Consider the following 22,256-nt stretch of genomic DNA (forward strand, 5'->3'; position numbering starts at 1 on the left):
TTGTATTGCCGCGGATAGAGATATAATTATAAAATAAAAATATTTAATAACAACAATGAAATAACGTCAAAATATCAAAAAGCAACAGGAGTTTAAAAAAGTTGCAATGTTACCATTGACTTTTTTTCAAGATACCCTTCGTAACTGAAGAATTATACATTATTTACATTTGGGCTTTACTTACCATACGAGTGTGCTTAATAATTTAAGCACTTGTGAGAGCAGTCACACAATATCAACACGAATTACTGACTTCATCCTCACATTATTATAGTTAGATTTTAAATTTTGATTTAATCTCAACATAATTCACGTTTCACACAGCACTTAATAAAACTTGACGTTTCAGCATACTACATTCAGGATCAAAAAGTTTCCTTTTTTAAAACTATTTAGTCATCTGAACTCCTTATTTCATGAAAAAAGATACAAAACACTTTATACAATTTTTTGTTGTTTATTTCGTTTTAACACTTTTTTGAAAGGTAGAATGTAGAATTTTAATTAAAAACCTTACCAGTTTAGATAAAAACATGGAAAGAAAACCAGAAACTTACCTAACAAGGAAAAAAAAAATCTTAAAATATATTGATATTTAGCATGGAAAAATACATTAACAATAATTAGTGAAACATATATAAATAATCGATTAACATTTTTTTTTTCATTTTGTTTTTATAAAATTTATCATTTTTATTAAATTTTCTCACAATATTATATGCACTTACTATCATCAAAAGCAAAAAGCATACTACATTTATATTATTACAAAGAAAAATGTATCTTACTGTTTTACAAGATAATGAAATATTTAAATGAAATACATAAGTTACTTTTTGATACAAATTAAGGCATCGATACAGATGTGCTAAAACAAATTTAAACTTTTATTTACTCTCTTAAACTAAATTGAAAAACCTCTTATTATGTAAAACTTATTGTTGCAGCAACATATCATTTAAATTAATGAAACACATTAGTAGATAGTTGATTAAACACATTGTTTAAAATTAGCAATTATCGCACCGATGAAACTTAAAACAACTTTCATAAAAGGAATATACATTTTTCTTACAATGCATTGATGAATTTAATGCATTTAAAAGAAATAGTCGTCGCCTACGATGCAATATCCATGCAATTATAATATCTATGTAGTATCTACGCTACTATGTAATATATGTGCAATACCTGTAATAAATTTTTGAAAACTTTTAATGCTTTTAAAATATAATGGGGAAGTTTAAAAGATTTAGACCTTTTTCGGGTTAGCTACTTTTATTAAAATAAATTACCCTGCATTATAATTTTTACGTAGTTCAAAGTCACATTGATTAACAGAATAAATTTGAACAACCAGGTTAGTGATTCATTTTAAATGATTTTTATTTACTTATTAATTTTAATTTTGGGAAACTAAACAAGATTTTAAGAGGTGCTTTTTTTTTAATTACTTTTATTTATTTATTTTTTTCAGTTTTATGCTAATAAATGCAACAACGCTGTTAAAATACGAGTGAGACAGTGAAAAATAGAGAAATAGTGGATCAAAGGTAATCTGACTAACTATATCACAAACGTCAGTCATTTTGCAGTAAGATTAACGTTTGATTGTAATAAGATTAACATTTAAAAAAAAAGACAGTAACGGGACTGGCAGACATAAGCTTTGCTCTTAATAAAGAACATAGGCTTATAATGCTGACGATACATTGAAATACGAATCGAATTTAGTTAATGCAGTTAAATTTATCATTTCAAAATTATCAACTTCAATACTCTCAGATTATGTTATACAATAAAATCATAGCTTCTGCTGGCTAGTCCACGGCTACCATTTCCTCTATAAACTTTAAAACACATATCACTCTCCCGAGTGGGCTTGAACAGTCAACTTTTCGGTTAACAGCCGTCTGCACCATGAAGGCTTCGCTACAGATGAGTTGTTAAAAGAGTTAATATAAGCAAATCTGTGCGCATGCGCTTCGAATGTAACAGGTGGAACGCATTTTCAAATCGTTTGTTTTTCAGTTCATTCTAGCCCCCAAGGTCCTAAAGAAGCATAGCTTCAAAATTTCTTGATTTTACCAATATCACCATTTCTTTTTTTAAATATTAATTTCGAATCTTCGAGCATGCACAACAACCGGGATGGTGTTCTAATGTGCGAGCAGACGGCATTTTCTGATCAATTGAGGTAGTGAAAAGGAACGGGATGTAAGTGAATATTTTCAAGTTTTGAGTAAAACGCGTTTAAAGTTCCTGTCCTAGGTAAGCTTTCAATGAAAAGTTTTTCTAAATCAAGCTGTATAGCAATACCTACCTGGGCTACTAGTACAATCTCTTGTCCCAAAACAGAGGAGAGGCTCACCTACCATTTGTACTGGTTATCTCCAAATTTTAATATCGGCACTTACAACCCTTTGCTTCTCAATGCCTCAATTCTAATGTATTTCTTTTCATTTGACCTTATAAGAGTCGCTAACAAACCTCCTTATACATATTGAGATACATTGTTAAATTTCACGTTTCCATTTTGAAGCATTCTATGTAAAAAACTTCAATGGTTTGAATTGTCGTTGACAATGAAATCCTTATTTACGAAGTGTTTACATCCCAGCAGAATACAAGATTAGGCTACTTCAGACCTATCTCGGTAATAAACTCCCCGTAATACTATATTTGTATTCTATGTGGTGTTGATGACACCGAGAGTTTATCGAAACTTGCATTTAAAAGTAAAAGCGATTGCAAGACTCGCGGAGGAACAAATCATGTGCAAAAGTCGTTAATGTCATCTCAAGGGGGAAAAAGATTTTTCACATACTGTCATCATATATTGTCATAATACAAATAACGAGTTTCACATTTCTCGTGTTTTTTATTTCTCGCTTATGCTACCTGCGACGCATAAAAAGGAGGAAAAATTCGATTAAATGATTTCGAATTGTTGCTATAATATCCAAGCGAGTGATAAAAGAAAGGAGATAAATGTGTCAGAAAGAGCAATAGAAACAAACACTGAAAAGTCATAAATTTAAATAATTGAGACAACCATAAAGTAATTCATAAACCGTGTTCCGTCAACACCGGTATTCGTGACTGCATTCTTTGTTGGCGACACTGTCAGTTTCTTATGTTTTCTGCTTTTCCATTCTATCTTCACGGATTAAGCGTACTAGATAAGTTGAAACAATTCGTTTATATAGATCAGCAAGTCGTTGACACGTTCAATGTTACTAGTCCTTTGAAGTCTTGGGGGGGAAAAGATAGTAACTTACACTGTTTAAACTTCGGGGTGCATATGGCACCTTTTAGTGTGAAATGTTGTTGCACCATTGGCATTCCTTTGAGCGTGCCATTTGGTTCCCTATGGCACCCTTATTTCACACTTACGAGTGCCATATGGAGCCAAAAGTCACCCTTGAGTGTGTCATAGAGAGCTGAAAGGCACCCTTAAAGGGGGTTCTGCTGGTGCTAACCCGGTTAACTCTAAAAGGTGCCACATGCAGTTTACAGTTATTCATTTTTTTTTTTTTTTTTTTTTTTTTTTTTTTTTTTTTGTGAATGTTATTTTTAGTAAGAAGTGGATCGATTGTGTTTTATAGTTTCTAAAATGTGGCTCCATGCAGATTCAAAATTTTAACGGTGGGCATTGTCCAAAAAATTACTCCATATTGAGCAATATTTCATGAAAGTTCGGCTGCGGATAAACATTGGAAAATTGTTTTGCCACATTTTTGAATGAACCAAGGGCTATATAACTGGTTGAGAAAAATATACGGGACATAAAATGTGTAGCTTTATGACATGCTTGTGAATCTAAAAGCAATTCAGAAAAAAAGTATTTCATCCGTTTTAGAAATCGTGACAAGTATTAGAGAAGTACTAAAATGTGCGTATCTGGAATTCCCTATTGCTTTTAAATTACAAAGTACCATCAATCAAGCAAAACTGATAAATCGAATCTACCCTGTCGAACCTTTTAGAAAACAATTTTCACCTTTGTTTAATGTCCTCCTTATTAGAAAACTACACAAAAAATGGAATAATGAAGCAAAATAAATAAGCAGTAATCAAAAGAGCATATTGAGACTTTTTTTGACTTGCATTATTTGTTCTCGTCCCCACACTATCAAGATAAAAAGTCTTAAATTCTTCCAAAATTTTAAGAAAAGAGCCAAATTTAAAGAATTAGTGAAAAATTAAAGCTATCACACAATTTCACCGTCTGCATGTGGCAGGATATCCATGTGAAAGCGTGTGAAAGATATCTTCCATTATTTGAAGAATCTCGGAAAATTTGGAGACTTTTCTTAAATTTCGGTTTGGCTTTAAGACCTTATATTTTGATTTCGGTGAAACGAGGGTAAATACTTTATGCGTCTAAAAATATGTTTCACTATACTTTTTTGATTCCTACGTATTTTGATTTTTTTTTTTTTTCATTATTACAAAGCCTATAGTTTCCTGGTTAGTGCCAACCGGAATGTTCCATCATTTTGCCAAAAGTTGAGCAAAATTCTGGGAAAATCTGCGTAGCAAACTGCGCAGATTACGCACAGTATGTAATACGTAACCCGTATATGATTACATTTTCCCCAACTGTTCAGCTTAAAAACCAGTTGCGCTCAAATGGGGAAAAAAACCCCGAAAAGGTATATTGTCATTGCAGATTTCCAATGAAGGGGATTACATTTTTAATTTTGCTTGTCGTATCAACAAGCAATATTCAGGGTCCGATTAACTTATCGGGTGGTCCTAGGTAGACCCCTTTTTCTGCAGTTAAACCTTACAGTTTAAGCTATTGGCTAAATTTTTTTTAACCATTTGGGAACCGCCTAAAAAGCAGGGGCCCTAAGCTACGGCCTAGTTGGCCTATTTAGTAATCAGGCCCTGGCAATATTAAATTTGTAAAATTGTTTGTGAATAATAGGGTTTTAGGTTATAAATTTTATCCAATTTCTCTGCATTGAAACACAATTTTTCGAAAGAAAAAACACATCGTCTGAACCTCTTAATGATAATGAAATAATAGTTTTACCAAACCCGTGACTAAGTCGGCAGAGCAAAATAAACACTCGCAAAAGTTGTCCAGTCTCAAGGAACATTTCAGCATTCCGCAAACCTATCAGCATGCTATCAATAACGATTTGTCAAGTTAATCGGTTTTTGTGTTACCGATTTAATATCTTGTGATCGAAATTCCATTCCCAAGAATCAACATTTTCCCCCAAAAGCAGGGAGCCTGGTTAAAAGGGATTCCGGGGTATTCCCTGGGGTCGTTCAGCAACCGACATGACATACGATTGTCAACCCTCCGAATAGTAAACAACCACGAAAGGATGTAGGTTGCATGTGATTTATTTGCTACTCTTTCATAATAAGCTCTGTAGGAACGTCAAAGTTTTGGGAGATAAGAATTCGGGAATCGGTCCAAAATGTTCATCTTGTGGAGATTACAGTGATGTGCTTAGCGGTCCGGTAACATTTTATTGGCTTAGAATTAGAAGAGGTATACAAGCTATGAATTAAAAAGTATCTTCAGTAAAACAATTTGAATAATAATTATAGTTTTTTTTATTATTATTCACCTACGAGAAAATCATAATTTAAATTATGGAGAAAGATGTTCTGACCAGTGTTGTCAAATTAGGCAATATTTCCTTTCGGTCAATTGAAGCTTTATATTTTCAGACATTTTATATTTCTTTCAAAATACTCAATCGCATAACCATGCCTGAAGGAAAGTGAATTGCATATCCACTGCATTATATTATAATGTGTCATAATTATATAAATATTTATGACACTTACAGGGCTTTAGACAGAAATTCCGGGTCCTTATCCGAAATGTAATACTTGCGATGTTAAAAAAAAAAAAAACATTCACTGCTATTCAACTACAGCGATGTTTATAAGTGTCTAAAACAGGTATATTTATCATACAATTTAAAAAATAATAATAAAATTTGATTGTTTTGAATATAATAATGTTTATGATACAATTTGAACAATTATAATTCAAAAGAATTTTATTTTGTTTTTTACACTTCCAAGAAGTATTTCCTACGGAAAATTAGTCTAGGCTCTCAGTAGTCCCGGGACCCTATAAAAATGCCCCTTTCCCTCCTTTTGACTTAGGCCCTACGAGCACGCATACACATAAGCGCCTACTATGGAGGGCACGTGACCTCTTGGAAATTTACAAGGGTGAGAATGCTACTCATGAGAAAATATAGCAGAAATTTATTTTTGTTATTTTTTCCCGCAGAATTCTGATCGAAATTTCTTTGAATATAAAATTAAACTCATTTTAGAATTCTGAGTTTCAGTACTGTTGTTACTAAAATCAGGAAATAGGGCATTAATTTAAGCGTGGAAAATTGCAGTATAACTTTTGAAAAAGTTTAACAAAGTATAATAGCCTCGATTTCCAATTTATATGTTAGTTTTATTGCGCACTGCTTTAGTGTTAAGCATCCCGAGATGGTGGCTCATTAACTTATGTTAGTTGGTAAGAAAGTTCTGCAAGTTACGTGAAGGCGGTCATGGGATCAATCCTTCCGTAGGATGGAAAATTTAGGTTTTGAATGACGAAGTTTCCTCACCTGAATTCTGATTCAAATTTCCATGAATATATAAGTTTAACTCATTGGGAAGTAGGATTCTAAATAACAGTTGTGCTGCATCGAAATCAGAAAAAAAAAACCGTTTATTTTAACGTGGAAAACCTCAGTATCATATATATTATTTCTGAAGGGTACTCGTGCCTCGTTAAGAACCACTGGTTTATCTAGCTTGTTACATCAAAGGTATATGACAACATATTGTTTAACTTACATGGATTTGATGGAAAATTTAAAGCTACTATAAAGAAAATGGTAATAATATCAGAACTAGACATTTTAAAAATTTGGCTTAGTGTATTTCATTCGTAAATTGATCACCAAAATTAAAAATGCAAATACCCATCATGCAGAAGTTCGGAAAATGCAAGAAAATAACTCATATTCTACAAATAGTGAGTACAATAAATCAAGAAAAAAAAAGCTATATAATAGTGAAAACAAACCACACACTTAAATTCAATTTCAAGGTATTTAAATTTGCATTTATTTGATTTTCGTTCAATCCGTGAGTTTTATTTTTTTTATAATTAATGAGCAACAGTAGTAGACAAACTCTTCCTGTAACTTAAAGGTATAAACAATTGTTTAGATTCTTACCTGCTCTGAAATTTGAAATCAAATTCAATCAATAATTTTCTGTGGAGATGCCTAATCGACACAATATATCACCCAAAGAAGCGATGCACATACCTTGTGTTACTTCAGTATTTACTTGTTTACAGTGATGTGGTCTGATTCCAGACCAAAGCACACAAAATGCTTAAAAGAAAACAAAGACGCCTACAACACAAGCACTCGACCGGAAATTAGTGTAGGCATTCGTCATTTCCTGCTCCAGACTTCACAGACAAACTATTTTCACTTCCGATGTGCTCAGGAACTGAATAAGGAAATCAAATCTTCATGCTCCTGGTCACCAACATTTTTATTGAACATTTTTTCTCAGTTTCATCTTTCACTTTCCTAGCTTTTTCTTGTTACAGTTTACTACATTTAGTATCGATATGGAGACTATGATATATTTTGTATTGATGGTATGTGTTACATTAATTTTTTCCACTATTTCAGAATAATTCGTAAATGTTTCTTGAATCTGATATGACACCAAAATAAAAAGTAAAAAAAAGTGGAAATATTTTACTGAAGATACACGAAATATGTCAAGTATTTTTTTTTTTTTTTCAAAATCGGGACTTATAAACTTATTTCAGCGGCGTTCCTAGCACGGGTATCACCTGGGGCGATAATTTGTGCTGTCACTTCCCCCCTCCTTTCCCTCCCCCCCAAAAATAACATTTTTATTGTTTCAGAAGTTCATTACATTTTCAGACACAAATTTTTATTTATTTTTTTGAAACGCAAGTTTGCATTAAAATACCGGAATGCATGTTGGACACATTTTAAGTCAAATTTGCCTTACACCCATATGTATGCACCCCCTCTCCGCTATATTGTGCTCTATTTTCGTTGAATTTTTACAGAATAAATATAATACGAGATATATTAAGGGAAAATTTTAAAAATTGAAGTATTAATATTTTTCATACTTTTAAATCCTCTTTGGAAGTCCCCTAGCGTGGATCGCCCCCTTCGTCCCTCGGTAGTGACGCTACTGCTTATTCTGCATACTGTAGTATTTGAGAATAAATCGATTAAAATAAGTAGTAGTATTGCCTAAAACCTTGGTCCTCTCTCTAATGCTTTTTTTTTCTTTAGCTGGACCAGTATAGTCGTAACTATATTAGTTGTGCAATTGAATAGTAACTTATTGGATCTGTGTACTCGTAGTACGTGCCAAATGAGACCAAGGTAGCCCGGTCATCTAAGCATTGGACTTATGGCCGAAGGGTCACGGGTTGAATACTGGTCGGTCAAAAACCATCCGTGTATGCTAATGGTGACTGATGCACCTTACATTTCAAACACTCACAAAATCTACCCAGTTCCTATTACAAATCAACTCTTCTATTGGTGCTGGATTAGGGGTTGTTTAGACGTTGGTCTGGATTTGAGCTATCGAAACATTGATAGATTGTGATTTCACCTACTATCATGTGTTTTCTGAGCTCAGTCGGGCTTCCACCCTTGCGGTACTAGGGTCTAAACAGAAGCTGCTTCCTTCTTTCTTTTTTGCTATAAATCGAGTGCCAGTCCTATAATAGAGCTCGGTTTTTAGAACGGACGAGGTGCCCACCAGCACCATGGACCGAGTTAGTACATTGAATAATATTACACAGACTAATAATTGGGAAGGTGCCACCTCCGAATTGAATCGTCGTAAATGGTAAGCACGGTACAAACGAAATGGTCTTTTAAAATATTCTTAGTTTTAAATCTTGTAATACTTCAGTAAAAGTTATCTTAAAGTTATAGACGATGGCTGTGAAGAGTCTGCATACAAATTTAGTGGGACATACCGAGTTAGTGTTTTCAAGAAACAAAGAATTCCTTCATTATCATATAAAAACAGCTAGAATGTTACTGAGTACAGCTCGTGTTAAAAGAAATCCAATTTTAGTCTGTCTTTTACTTATTTCACAGAAGCTTAAGCATGAGATTTGCGTGTGAATTAACTTCTAAAAACAAAAGAAGACAATACAAAAAGCAGAAAATTAAAAATGCGCGTGGGTATGTGCAATTGTACATATGCATGAACAATTGTTAAAGTACATAAAAATTCGAAGATAGTTAAAATGACTTGCAATCATATCCCTTATGCTACTTTCTCGAAAACATAATAAAATCGCAAACCAGAACACCATTTCCTATCAGCCCTGAGTCAATTAGCTTCGCCAGACCCTTGAGTATTTTGAAATCACATATTACTACGTGACAAAATTAGGAATTAGTATAAAATGCTTAAAACGTTATGGATATCTCGCCAATTGGCGTAAACTTAGTTCAACTTCATTTCACAACATTCAGCTAAACAAATGCCGAAAGGTCATAAAGTACTTTTCCAGGAGGATTTATTTTTACCGGTAAAATCTTTCATAAATTAAATAATAGAGTTAATTTGATTGTTTAAAGATTTTCTGAATAACGCCATTATTTGGTTTGGCAAGAGCAATACAAATTTTGAAGAAATACGTTTTTGAAATACTTCTCAAATATTTAAAGTTACATTCATTGCACACATTTTGAATTGAATAAAAAATTAAAATTCTATAAACATTTATCTATATGCGAACTGCAAATTTAATTTGAAAACGCAGTTTTAAGCCATAAATGTGCAATGAAAATATAGGAGACAAGTGTTTATAGAACTGAAGTTTAAAAGTTGCACTGTTAGTATTTTTTGGAAACATTTTTAATTAAGGAATACTAAATTATTTCAAGGTATTTGTTCTCATGTTTTGAATCAAGTTGAAAATTTGAAACAAACAACTTAAGTTTCCCTTAAATTTTGAATAAAAAGTCTATTATCAATTTTATTCTGTTAAAACATTTTAAAAACAAATATATTGATGATTAATTAAAATAAGTTGTTAAAAATTTGACTTTGTAAAGTGTAGGAAATACTTCAAAAACAGTTTAATAATAAATCTCACCAGTTCTTTAGCCTAATTTAAATATATCCGAAACCGCCATTGAAATGTATCCGAAACCAAAGATAGCAAGCAATGAATGACAGCAAAATGACAGCATGCTTGATTATGCAGCATGATTTCTTTGCATAATCAAGTATCCAAATAGCAACTAAAAATAAAAACCACGAAATCTTTCCTAAACCTCTCAGAAATAATAATGTTACAACTTAAAAAAATATTATTTGAAGTTGACTCTTACTGGGAGAATGACGTAACCGTTTTAGTAAAATGTTTTTAAAGAAAATCAACCTTACGTAGCAAATTATGTCCATTTTTGGATATTCTCTCAACAAAACTATGAAACAATATAGTAAACATCCCACTATTCTTTTGAAAATGTAAGGAAAGCCAACACAGAAATACGTAAGAAAATTGTGAACAGTATGAAAATGTCACATTAAAATTTGATAAAAAGATATTGTAGTGGCTAGGAAATAATCTACTTTTAGCTAATTCAAAGCGTCAATGCGTGGAAATTTTTGTATCCAGCGAAAAAATACCACTCGCAATATCAAACTAGTAAAATTTAAAGCAAATAGCAGGACGATTCAAATTTGAGATGTTTATCAAAAACGTAATATTCGATGAACAGACTGTTGGTATCTCTACACTACATTTAAGTAACATAATGCTTGATTACATAATCTAAAAAAATCAGCTCTTCCAGAGCATACCAGTACCTATGACCTAAAAACTTCAGCTGTAAGGATTATTCAGGTTGCTTCCAAGGTTAACAAAGCGCAGTTCGCATTCAAACAGCCTTGAATTATGTTATTTTCAAATAGTAGACACAGAATAACATTTCCTTAGAGCCATACCATCGCTACCATAACTACACAACCTAAAAACACTCGGCAGTAAGTTTCGCAGCTGGTCAAAGAGTTTTCCATTGCGATTGGGTCCTAGCACTTGCGTGTTGGATCCGAGGCTTGACGTTGGATCTGACTTCTTTTTGACGATGTAACAGGTGCGTAAACCTTTGATTTCCGCATATACCTCTGCATCTGGAAGCACTTATAAACCATCTATTGCAAAAAATCAAGAGATTCGTTAAGTGTGATGTTTGTTTCTCAAGAAGGGAGGGGGTATCTCTTTTGAGTGAGCAATAGGTGGCTCAAAAATGTTTGTTTCTCAAGATGGGAGGAGGTATCTCTTTTGAGTAAGCAATAGGTTACTCAAAAATGTTTGTTTCTCAAGAAGGGAGGGGGTATCTCTTTTGAGTGAGCAATAGGAGGCTCAAAAGTGTTTCTTTCTCAAGAAGAGAGGGGGTATCTCTTGAGTGAGCAATAGGAGGCTCAAAAATGTTTCTTTCTCAAGATGGGAGGGGGGTATCTCTTTGGAGTGAGCAATAGGAGGCTCAAAAATGCTTCTCAAGAAGAGAGGGGGTATCTCTTTTGAGTGAGCAATAGGAGGCTCAAAAATGTTTCTTTCTCAAGATGGGAGGGGGTATCTCTTTTGAGTGAGCAATAGGTGGCTCAAAAATGTTTGTTTCTCAAGAAGGGAGGGGGTATCTCTGAGTGAGCAATAGGTGGCTCAAAAATGTTTGTTTCTCAAGAAGAGAGGGGGTATCTCTTGAGTGAGCAATAGGAGGCTCAAAAATGTTTCTTTCTCAAGATGGGAGGGGGGTATCTCTTTTGAGTGAGCAATAGGAGGCTCAAAAATGCTTCTCAAGAAGGGAGGGGGTATCTCTTTTGAGTGAGCAATAGGTGGCTCAAAAATGTTTGTTTCTCAAGAAGGGAGGGGGTATCTCTGAGTGAGCAAGAGGAGGCTCAAAAATGTTTGTTTCTGAGGGAGGGAAAGATCAACATTATTTTCTTTTTTCTTTTTGCTGCTAATAAGAGGATTAGCAGGTTAATATGAAAGTGTGCTGTTTGTTTCGAAATAAGGACGGAAGAAAGAGTTGATATTTTTTCAATGGGCTATAAGGAGAATTAAGTTTCTACATAAAGTGAGCTTGTTTGTTTCCAAGAGGCAGAAGATTGTTGGTATATAATCACAGGGGGTGCTAAAAAGGAGATAAACATTCATAAAAAGGAGGCGATTTACTTCTTAAGAAGAGAGGGATTTAAATGGCCAATAGGAGATTAAAAAAAGTTTCCAAAGAAGGAGGGGGTAAACATTTCCTTTTTAGCTGCCAATAAGAGGATCAATAGGTTAATACGAAAGTGTGCTCTTTGCTTCGAAATAAGATGATATTTCTTTTTAATGGGCTGTAAGGAGAATTCAGATTCTTGAGAAAGTGAACTGTTTGTTCCCAAGCGGTAGAATATTGTTGGTATGGGCAATCGGGGTGGGTAATAAAATGGAGACAAACATTCATAAAAAGGAGACAATTTGCTTCTTAAGAGAGGAGAAGGGATCTCTTTTGAGTGAGCAATAGGAGGCTCATGGGAAAAAAAAAGTTGCCGAAGAAGAAGGTGTTCCACATCTCTTTTTTAGCTGCCAATAAGATAATCAACTAGTTCGTAAGAAGTTGCAAAGTTTGTTTCTAAGAGAGGACGGGGCAAGGAGAGTATATTTCTTTTTAGTGTAATATGAAAAGACCTGAGAAACCTGCGAAAATGAATTGTTTGTTTCCAAAAAAGGAAAATGAGTTGCTTTAATATGTATTTGAGGTGGTCAATGAGGATGAACTAAAGGCTACAATTTTTTTTCGCAACAGGGAGGAGGATATACGTTTGCATCTTTTTTAGTAGGCAATAGGAGTATCAAATACTCCCTAAAGTATTCAGTTTGTTTCTGAATGAGGAGGATCTTATGTTTTTTTGGTGGGCAGTGGTATGACTTATATTTTGTAAGAAAATGTGCACTTTATTTTCAAACAAGAGAAGAAGTACATATAACTTTTCACAGGGCATTAAAATATTCAAAAAATATATGCTGACAGCATGTCTCCAAAGAAATGTGTTTTTTCGAAATTTTAGTGTTAAACAAGATCAAAAGATTCCGTTGAATAGACACATGTTTCTTATGACGGGTGCGTTGAGAGCCGATTGTGTAATAGTGGGATCAAAAAGATTTAAAATAATGTAAGCTACATGTTTGTAAAAAAGGGTGCGTTGAGATGTTATTGAGGAATACAGAGATCAACTGATTCGTAAGAAAATAAGCAGCATGTTCTAAAGCACGGTGCGCTGAGATTTCAGGAGTCAATAAAGAGATCAAAAAAAAAAAAAAAAATCACTAGAAGGCATCTTGTTTACTAAAGAAAAGATAGCACCTTTCAGTGAATATTTAAAGAATGAAGCGATAATTACTATCTCCTTTTTATTTTTACAAAAGATGGGCCCTATACTGGTCATTAGAGTTGAAAAAATAACGAAATCTTTAAAACCGAACGACAAACATTATAAAATAAGAAATTACAGCGTTTAATTGGACAAAAATGGCAGATTATTGCATACACGTGTTTCGTAGTTGAAAGGAACTTCTTTTTCAATCCAAACTAAGTGAGATTTTGTCGGATGTCTTCATTCATACAATGCTCACTTATTTTACATTGAAAAATTGGTTCCTTGTAACCCCGAAACACGTGCATGCAGTAATCCGCAATTTTTGAGTAATTAAACGTTATTACAAATTTTACTTTTGAAGCACATTACTATTTGACTTTGAACGACATTATGTTTCATCTACGATTAATTAATCTGAAGAGGAAACAGAAGAACTATCTTTTCTCTGGTACAAAAAAATTTAATAATTTTGTTAGGTGAATTCAAAATGAGTGTTATTGTGTGTCAAGTGTAGTTTCATTCCTCAAATACCACCCGAGTTTTTAAAACAGCAGTTTTAATTATCGAAACAGATTGCTGATGATGAGGATCTTTCTTCAGCACAGAAAATTACCTTTTTTTTTTCACAAATCGTCAGAAGATGTGATTAATTTTGGTAATTTTCTTTTTAAGTAATTTAGCAATAAATTAATCCTATCCAACAATACCAGTGTCAATTCAAATATTCGAGATACTATTCAAGTATTCGATTAAGTTTTCGAGATAACTTTCTTCGTTGTGAGAGATTCTTTATTCTGTTTTATAAGGTCAAAATAGAAAAGCGGGGAAATAAATTTTCGGAATGTGTTTCATAAAAGTTAAATAATTAAATTTATTGATTAACTAGAAAATCGCCCGTTAATATATGACAGGGGAAAATTGCTTCTACATTAGAACGAAGCATTTGCCTGTTCGGCGATATTTTGATTGTTTTGTTTGGTGACATTTTAACCCTAACTCCAGTGGATTAACCCTAAACTCCAGTAGATAGCGTTCATTGTTGACCCCTTTTTCGTTTCTCCATTCCCATGAAATTACCCGTAAAACAGTTAAGTCACCTGATCCAGTTTAGCCTTGTCACAATAAAGCCCTTCCCTGCATGTCAAACATTACCAAAACATATTATCTAATTATCATGCTGTGGAGCGCGTATCATTTTTGAAGGCCTCAGGAGCGTTACTCGATCATTCGCTATTTTGTATATGAGGATGACTTATATGTTTTTAACATGATTTTTACCTTCACCTACGATTGCATCTCATGATTTTGACTTATGAAACTGAAGTTTCAGTTATATATTGAACTGAAGCATAATAATTTTCTTACACTGATTACTCATGAATTATCAAGGTTTTACGTTATCTAAAGATTAAATCAAAATTTTTCTTCGTTACTTTCGTAATTCAAACGAAATAAACACAAGCATACATTCAGTTAATTATTATATTGTTTAAAAGGAACTGATCTTATCGGTATATGCAAATCAATTGTGTATAAAAATTAAGAAAAAGCGAGGCATTATTAAAGCAATTCAATTTAATGAATAAATTAATTTTTACACACACCTGTTTGATTTCTACCTTTATTTGATTATTATCAATTTTCTATGTACGTCATTTTCGCATTTTTGAACATGCTGCATTAATAAACAACTAACATATAAATACATTCAAATTGTAGAGAAATATAGATAAGACGAAGCGTTACCTTACGTAATAAATTATACATAAATTAAAACATATAATTAAATCTATTTTCTTCATTTTAAATATTTTAATACGTTTCCTTAAATAGCTCTGAAAGTTTATCGTTATTACAGTCGCAATGCTTTGAAAATTAATTTTAACCTTCAAATAAAATTTTCATTTTTAAAAAAATTAAGCATACCATTCAAGTTCCACTGGAACTACGTTGAAGGACACGATATTTTTTTCGGAATACTTATTGAGTTTCTTATTTAAACAGAACGGCTCTTGTATACTTATGATAATGAAGAGCACCTATTGTGTAGGGTGCGTGGGTTTATGTTTATATTTGCTAAATTTTCGACTAACAAAAATTCTCATGAGCAAATTTGGTGTCAATGTGCAATACTTGCTTTAATTCGTTCAGTTATTCAAATTAAATATTTATTTTTGACTATTGTGAGTAAAGTTATTTATGAAATAATATTTTTATTTCTCTTGTGAATATAAGCCATTGATAGACATTTTAAATGTTCTTTTAATTAAAGCGTTTGTTCTATTTTAATATGTATGAATGAATTTGAAATTTGGGCGTTCCATTCATTAATGTTGCGCCGGAATTGCTTCGATATTGTTTTTAAATGAGCACATTGCAAATTAAGGAAATGTAAGCGCAAATACCACATAAAAATTGTATAAGAACTACGTAATTGCTTAAGATTACTCGAAATTTCTCAGAATCATCAGAAGGAATTTTCAAAAATACCGTAAAACTGTGTCTAAGTTACGTAAATAGTAAATTGCCAAATTTTGTTCAGGCTGGTCTAGATCAAGTTATATAGCCGAGTGATTTCTTAGAAGTGAAGAATAAAATATTAACGATTATTTATTAACTTCTTAAGTGAGTTTCTGCAAAATTGGATAATGTTTCGTATTCAAAACTGTATGCATGTCTCTTATTTTTTGTCGCTATTATTAAATATGATTCCTTTGTATGAATGAATTGTATGGTATTGAGGTAGGAATGAAATTTAATTTTATGTATAAAGCCTGATTGTCTATAATTGACTTACAGTCAACACAACTTCAAATAAGTGAAGATCTTTCGCTTGTATGAAGTGTTGATATTCTTTTAAAATATTAGTATTATAAATTAGAAATGAAAATCCCAAGGTGCAAAGACCTTTAAGCTCACCTATCTTTCTTTCTCTTTCTCACTGACGAAGGGGTTCTTTGTAACATATAGTTTAATTACAAATTTGCACTGCTGCACTTATTCGAACCTACAGTTTGCAAAAAGGTAAGCAATTACAATTTGTATAATATAATTGAGGGTATTAAAACCTATAGTAACGGAAGCAATTATAGAGAACCAATTATAGAGAAAATATTACAAAATAATTTGCACCAGCTTAAAAATAATAATAATAATAAACATTTGTCTCTTATAGCAGTAACAACATTCCTCATTAATCGCAAGCAGAGGAATTGTTACATTTACCTTAAAATTCAAATCTCTAGTTGATTGAATTTTTTTACGAAGACAATAATTTTAAACCAACACTAAGTAGTTAAATTGCTGTAAAAATTAGAAAGATAATTTTTAAACACAAATCGGAGCGGGATTAAACGAAAATCCCGCATGTGTGTCAAGAAGTTTACATTTCTTTTTTAAAGTTTCTTTTGATTAAAAATCAGAAATTATGCAACGAAGTTAAGGATTTTCTATAAACGACGTGATAAGAGAATCATTTTTTTTTTCTGAACTCTCAGTTTCTCGCGATGTCTTAAGTAAGTTATAAAAACTTTCGCGTTTAAGAAAGAAATGAAAACTTTCTCCAAAAGACCATTCACATACCATAAACAGCATTCCCAAGAAGCGTGAAAAGAAAGCATAGAACTGGAAAGAATCGAAAACGAAGGAGAGTTATAAAAATTCATTGCAGGGACGAAGGGGACTGTATACGAGGACAGAAAACAAAATCCAATTGGGGTGGGGGCAAAACAAGAAAATTCAGGATCGGAAACCCAGACATAGTTCTATTTTTAGTAACGAAGGAGATCGGAATAGAACCTCCTCTTCCAGTATAACGCCCACAAGTTTTCCGTTTGGCTTTGACGTCACGATAGCCAGCAGAAACGTCAAAGTCTTGTGACCTTTTTCCTTCACATTGTTGCTATAACTGCCCTGAAGTTTTTACTTTAGTTTAATAGTTAGAATAATTTTTGTTTAGACATAAACAATATACCTGCAGATAAGTTATTTGACCTTAACTACATCATAACTTTTTTCTTATGTCCCTTTAAATCCTTTGAAATTAAAAACTCTTCGCATTGGTCAAAGATTCAAGAACTTGGTACTTTGAATGGTTACTCATTATGCGGCCTGTGTACGATTGAAGAAATATACGGAGGCGAAGACAAAATTGGATTGGAAATTGACAAGTACAAGTTTTAAACTCACGGAAACTTTCTTTCAGCGCAAGGAAATAGAGGCACTCGATAAATGCAATCTTATTACGAATTTTGGTCTTTCTGTGACACTTTGAGTTGGACAAGGATATTTTCAAGATAATGTAATAGTTAAAAGCAACTTTTCGGCCTTGGCTTCTACATAATTTAGCCTGTTCATGACTTCATGCTTTATTTTTGTTTATCTTAATTTTCTTGGGTTCATAAATAACCCATGCATACTATAGTTTGTATCTGTTTCTTCACTGGTGTCATAACGCTTGTAAGAGTAATTTTAAAAATTGCCACTTTTTGTGTTTCTGATTTGGTTTAGGAAGTTATGAAACTTTAATAAAAATCTACACAAAATTATTATAAAAAGTTCTGTCTAAGATCTTTTTCCTTACAAGTTTCATAATATCTATGAGAATATTTTAAAAATTGTCACTAATGAGTGGCTTTGACTAGATTTGAAAGATTATTGGTTTCTGATAATGTTTTATAAGAAATTATTATGAAGTACATCTTAGATAACGTTTTTTGATTCGCGCAGCGGCTCAATAGTGAATTCTAATTAGCTTAGACTCTTTACTCTTACGTTTTGCGTGAAATTCATCTGAGACTGAGTGAAAAGTTCATAGATTTATGTTTACTTTTGGTAAAAAGTGATTTTTTTCGGTTCTAAAAAGTCACGACGCAAATTACAATTTCAATATCATCATTCTGATAAATAGACATGGAATTAAAAGCTGGCTATAAAGTTTAAGTTGGTTAAAAATCCCCTCAAACTCTGCTACTGAAATTAATTGCGAGCAATAAATCTGTAAAGCCCCGATTATTAAATACAAAAGGAGGGGAAAAATCGAATAAAAAGATTGACAACTAGTTTTAGACGACAAACAATGACTAGACGATTGTTTCATCTAAGTGAAAGTAGAAATAGATACTTGCATATACCAAGTAAATAGTGCAGTCTTAATTAATGTCCTAAGGTCAGAGTACAGTGTTTAAAAGCAATGACTCATAAATTTGTAACTAGTTAAATGAGAATATTGAATACGGCATAGATAAATCTAGTTAATGCTAGTTCCGCATATATGAGAAAAAGCTCAATTAGTTTCACCTATTATAATCGATCACATAGCAGCTAGATCGATTCCTATTCCTTAAGCGTTAAGCACTATTTCTTTTTTTAACGCAAATCTTTTTAGCACACGTTCAGGCCAAATCGTGATGTCATAACTTATCCATCCTATCTTCCTTATTCACAAACAGATTTCTATAAAGACTGAAAATTACACCTATGAAATATTCACCGCATAAATCAGTGCAAATAGGTTATGATTACCATGGCGACTGTTCAATTCATAAATCGGTACTGAAAGCTAGTAAATAGGTAGGAAACAAAACGAAAGCAAATCAAATAAATATTACGTTCAAATAAGAAGGTAATGTTAAATAAAAATCCCTACCACAATGTTGATAAAAGCCTGCCGCAAATAATTAACTTTCGCGGGAAGCATACTTTTATGCCGATTAATTGTCACGAAAGAGCAGTAAAATAATGAAGTTAAAATATAATCAAGATTGTAATATACCGATTAATATTCTAATATTTAATAGAAGCTTTCGGAAATTGTAACCGGTCGAATTTTTACGCATAAGCAGAAAATATGGGAAATAAATATATTTGTGTTGGAAAAGTGAAAATACAATCAACAACGTTAAGTAAGCGCAAATTTGCAAAAAAAAAAAAAAATGTAGGCACATGTTGCAAGATTACGAAGAAGAACTTTTTTATTGCGAAAAGAAGTCATATTATGTAAAGACGTTAGTCAAAAACATCGACGTAGAACAATTTAAACAGCAAACAGCACAGGATAAACTGCATAACCAATGAGAAAATGACAAACCAATCAAAAATATGCTGTGTATTTTTTTTTCTTTGAAGTTTTTAAACTTTTTTACCGAAAAGTAATTTTTGGCAAGTGTTTTATTCATTTTTTAAAATTAATTGTTGATTTTTTCTGTATTTATCTCTTTTATTCTTTTAGTACTAAATAAACATCTCCGCAACTCTCTACAATTATATTTCCATTATCTGAGTATTTTATTTATCTTTCCAACCCTTTAACTATGTATTTAATCAGCACATTTTTGTAACGCTCTATAATTATAAATGTGCTAGCTGAGTTTTCATTTCACTCTATAATGCTTTCACTGTTCCACATATACCTTGGTAACGCTACAGAGGCATAATTATGCTAGCTTAGCTTTTTATTTATTATTTAAATACATTACTTATTTTTTTTTATTTTTCTCTTTAATTTGTCTACAGTTCATTAAAATTTTTGGAGTTGTTCCAAAACTATAATCAGACTGTTCAAGAAATATGTCTGTCTCTTACTTTCATTGATAAAGAGTATTTAACACGAATCTATTACTTGATTTCATATGTCTTGTTTCAATAAGGCGCTAATTTATTGCTAACTAGTGATACCCGCACGGCTTCGCCCGCAATAGAAAAATCAAAAGGTCTTTTGGTTCGCCTGTATATTTACAAATAATGTATAGTGAATTTTCTCGCCAGTTGGCTTGTACCGACATTACGGTTCCACGTTATGATAATTTCGTATCTCGCCAATTGGCTTGCGCCCATGTTACGGTTCCACGTTACGATAATTTCGTAATTTATGATACTTTTTTTCTTAAAATTGGAATAAAAAAAGAACCACATCGAATTTTCGAAAAATCGCTTCGAGGTGCACACCCCCATGCTACATACTAACTTTGTGCCAAATTTCATGAAAATCGGCCGAACGGTTTAAGCGCTATGCGCGTCACAGACATCCTACGAACATCCTACAGACATCCAGACATCCTCCGGACAGAGAGACTTTCTGCTTTATTATTAGTAAAGATTATATTTAAATATTAAGGACTATTTTTGCTGATTCGAAGATCTATTTTTTAAGTTTACTGACAAAAAACTGAAAAAGAGTCGTTATGGTTGACATAAATTTCATTTGAGGTCAATCGCTCCAATTCCAATAAGAGTTCTTTGAGCTTTTAACGTACATTGCAAGTTTAATCAAATTGCCATCATTTGCAGCATTTTCAAAACTTGGGAAAAAGTATTACAGTTTAATCTGCACAAATAATGTGACACATTATTCAATTTGTATCCACGGTTGTTATAAACGCAAGCATAAACAATTTGAAAGCAAAACAAGGCAAAATCTTCTAGCTGCAAAGCCTCACACTCAATAAAAAAGAAAGAAAGAAAAGAAGATCTATTCGGTAAAGTAGATAATGAAACTCAGCCAAGAACAATTTGCTTCACGACGTAGTTTATTCTTCAACGACTGCGGCAAACGTAAACAGATTGTTAGATAATAGGAAGAATTGAAGATAAAATGCTTCAATGAATGTATGAGAGAAGTAGCAAGAGGAGAAACGAACTCTAGAAAACGTAATGCTGGAAGGAAAGATTGTTTGTGACATGAATACACATTTAGATTCTGACAGATTAAGAGCAATCGTACTCAAAAGGCTAATCATTTTCAATGAAATGCCATTGATAAGCATAGAATATTGATTGTAATGAATTGCGTTAGAATACATTTTTATAACCTCTATTATTGGTGGACACATAGATCCTTTTTGTATAAAAACCGTAGAACAACGGATGTTTAAAATGCAAATTAATCAGCTCGCTTGATCACTTGTTTTTTGGAGATATGGAATGATAATTTAAAATTTAAATTAAATATATTTCTGAGACATACCACTCCAAGTTGTTTCTATATATTGAGATCTCTAATAAGCATGAGACTACCAGTAAAAACATTGAGCTCATCTTTAGTATAAAACACATTTCATTAATGTTTCATCATATAAAATCACATGTAACAGCATGCTTATCCATGTCATGATTTACAACATGAAATGACACCATGCTTCGTTCGGTTCTAATTCAGAATATCTGATTGAATTTTTTCTCCTTATGGACATCCTGAAGGGCAGTCCAGTCCAGTCTCAGTTTACGCGAGGAATGCGTTCCAAGACCCCTCGCGTAAGTCGGAATTTCGCGTTGTGGAAAAGGGTATGTTATGCGATTTTTTATTTAATTAATTTAGTCATTTGTAATCACCTCTCAAACTGCTTTCACCCATTTCTTAACTTTATATTGCTGTTTTTTGCATAAATAACTGAATTTATGCTAAATAATATTTTTAAAAAAAGGTGTGTTATTTAACACAAAATACTGCTACAATGCACCAAATCATATATAGTCGCAGTACGTACAGTATGTAGTAGTAATAAAATACGGTACTATAATAGTACTGAACAGTAATTAAATTCGACGCCCTGTGTAGTTGGTCAATAATGTATCGAAAATCTTAACCTTTTCTTTACTTCTTAGAAACTTTCGCTTTTTCTTTCCATTTTCACAAACTTTAGACAAACAGCGTGCTCAGGTGAAATTATATTTCATCAACTTCAAATTCGGAATGAAAAAAAAAATAAAAATGAAAGATGCGAAGTGGTTATTTGTTTACACCATCAAAGTGATGTTTAGACTGGTACGGTGCGGTTAACTTCGCTTTCAGTGATAATTCTCGA

The sequence above is a fragment of the Uloborus diversus genome, chromosome 10 (assembly GCF_026930045.1).
Source record: "Uloborus diversus isolate 005 chromosome 10, Udiv.v.3.1, whole genome shotgun sequence".
NCBI classification, from domain to species: Eukaryota; Metazoa; Arthropoda; class Arachnida; order Araneae; family Uloboridae; genus Uloborus; species Uloborus diversus.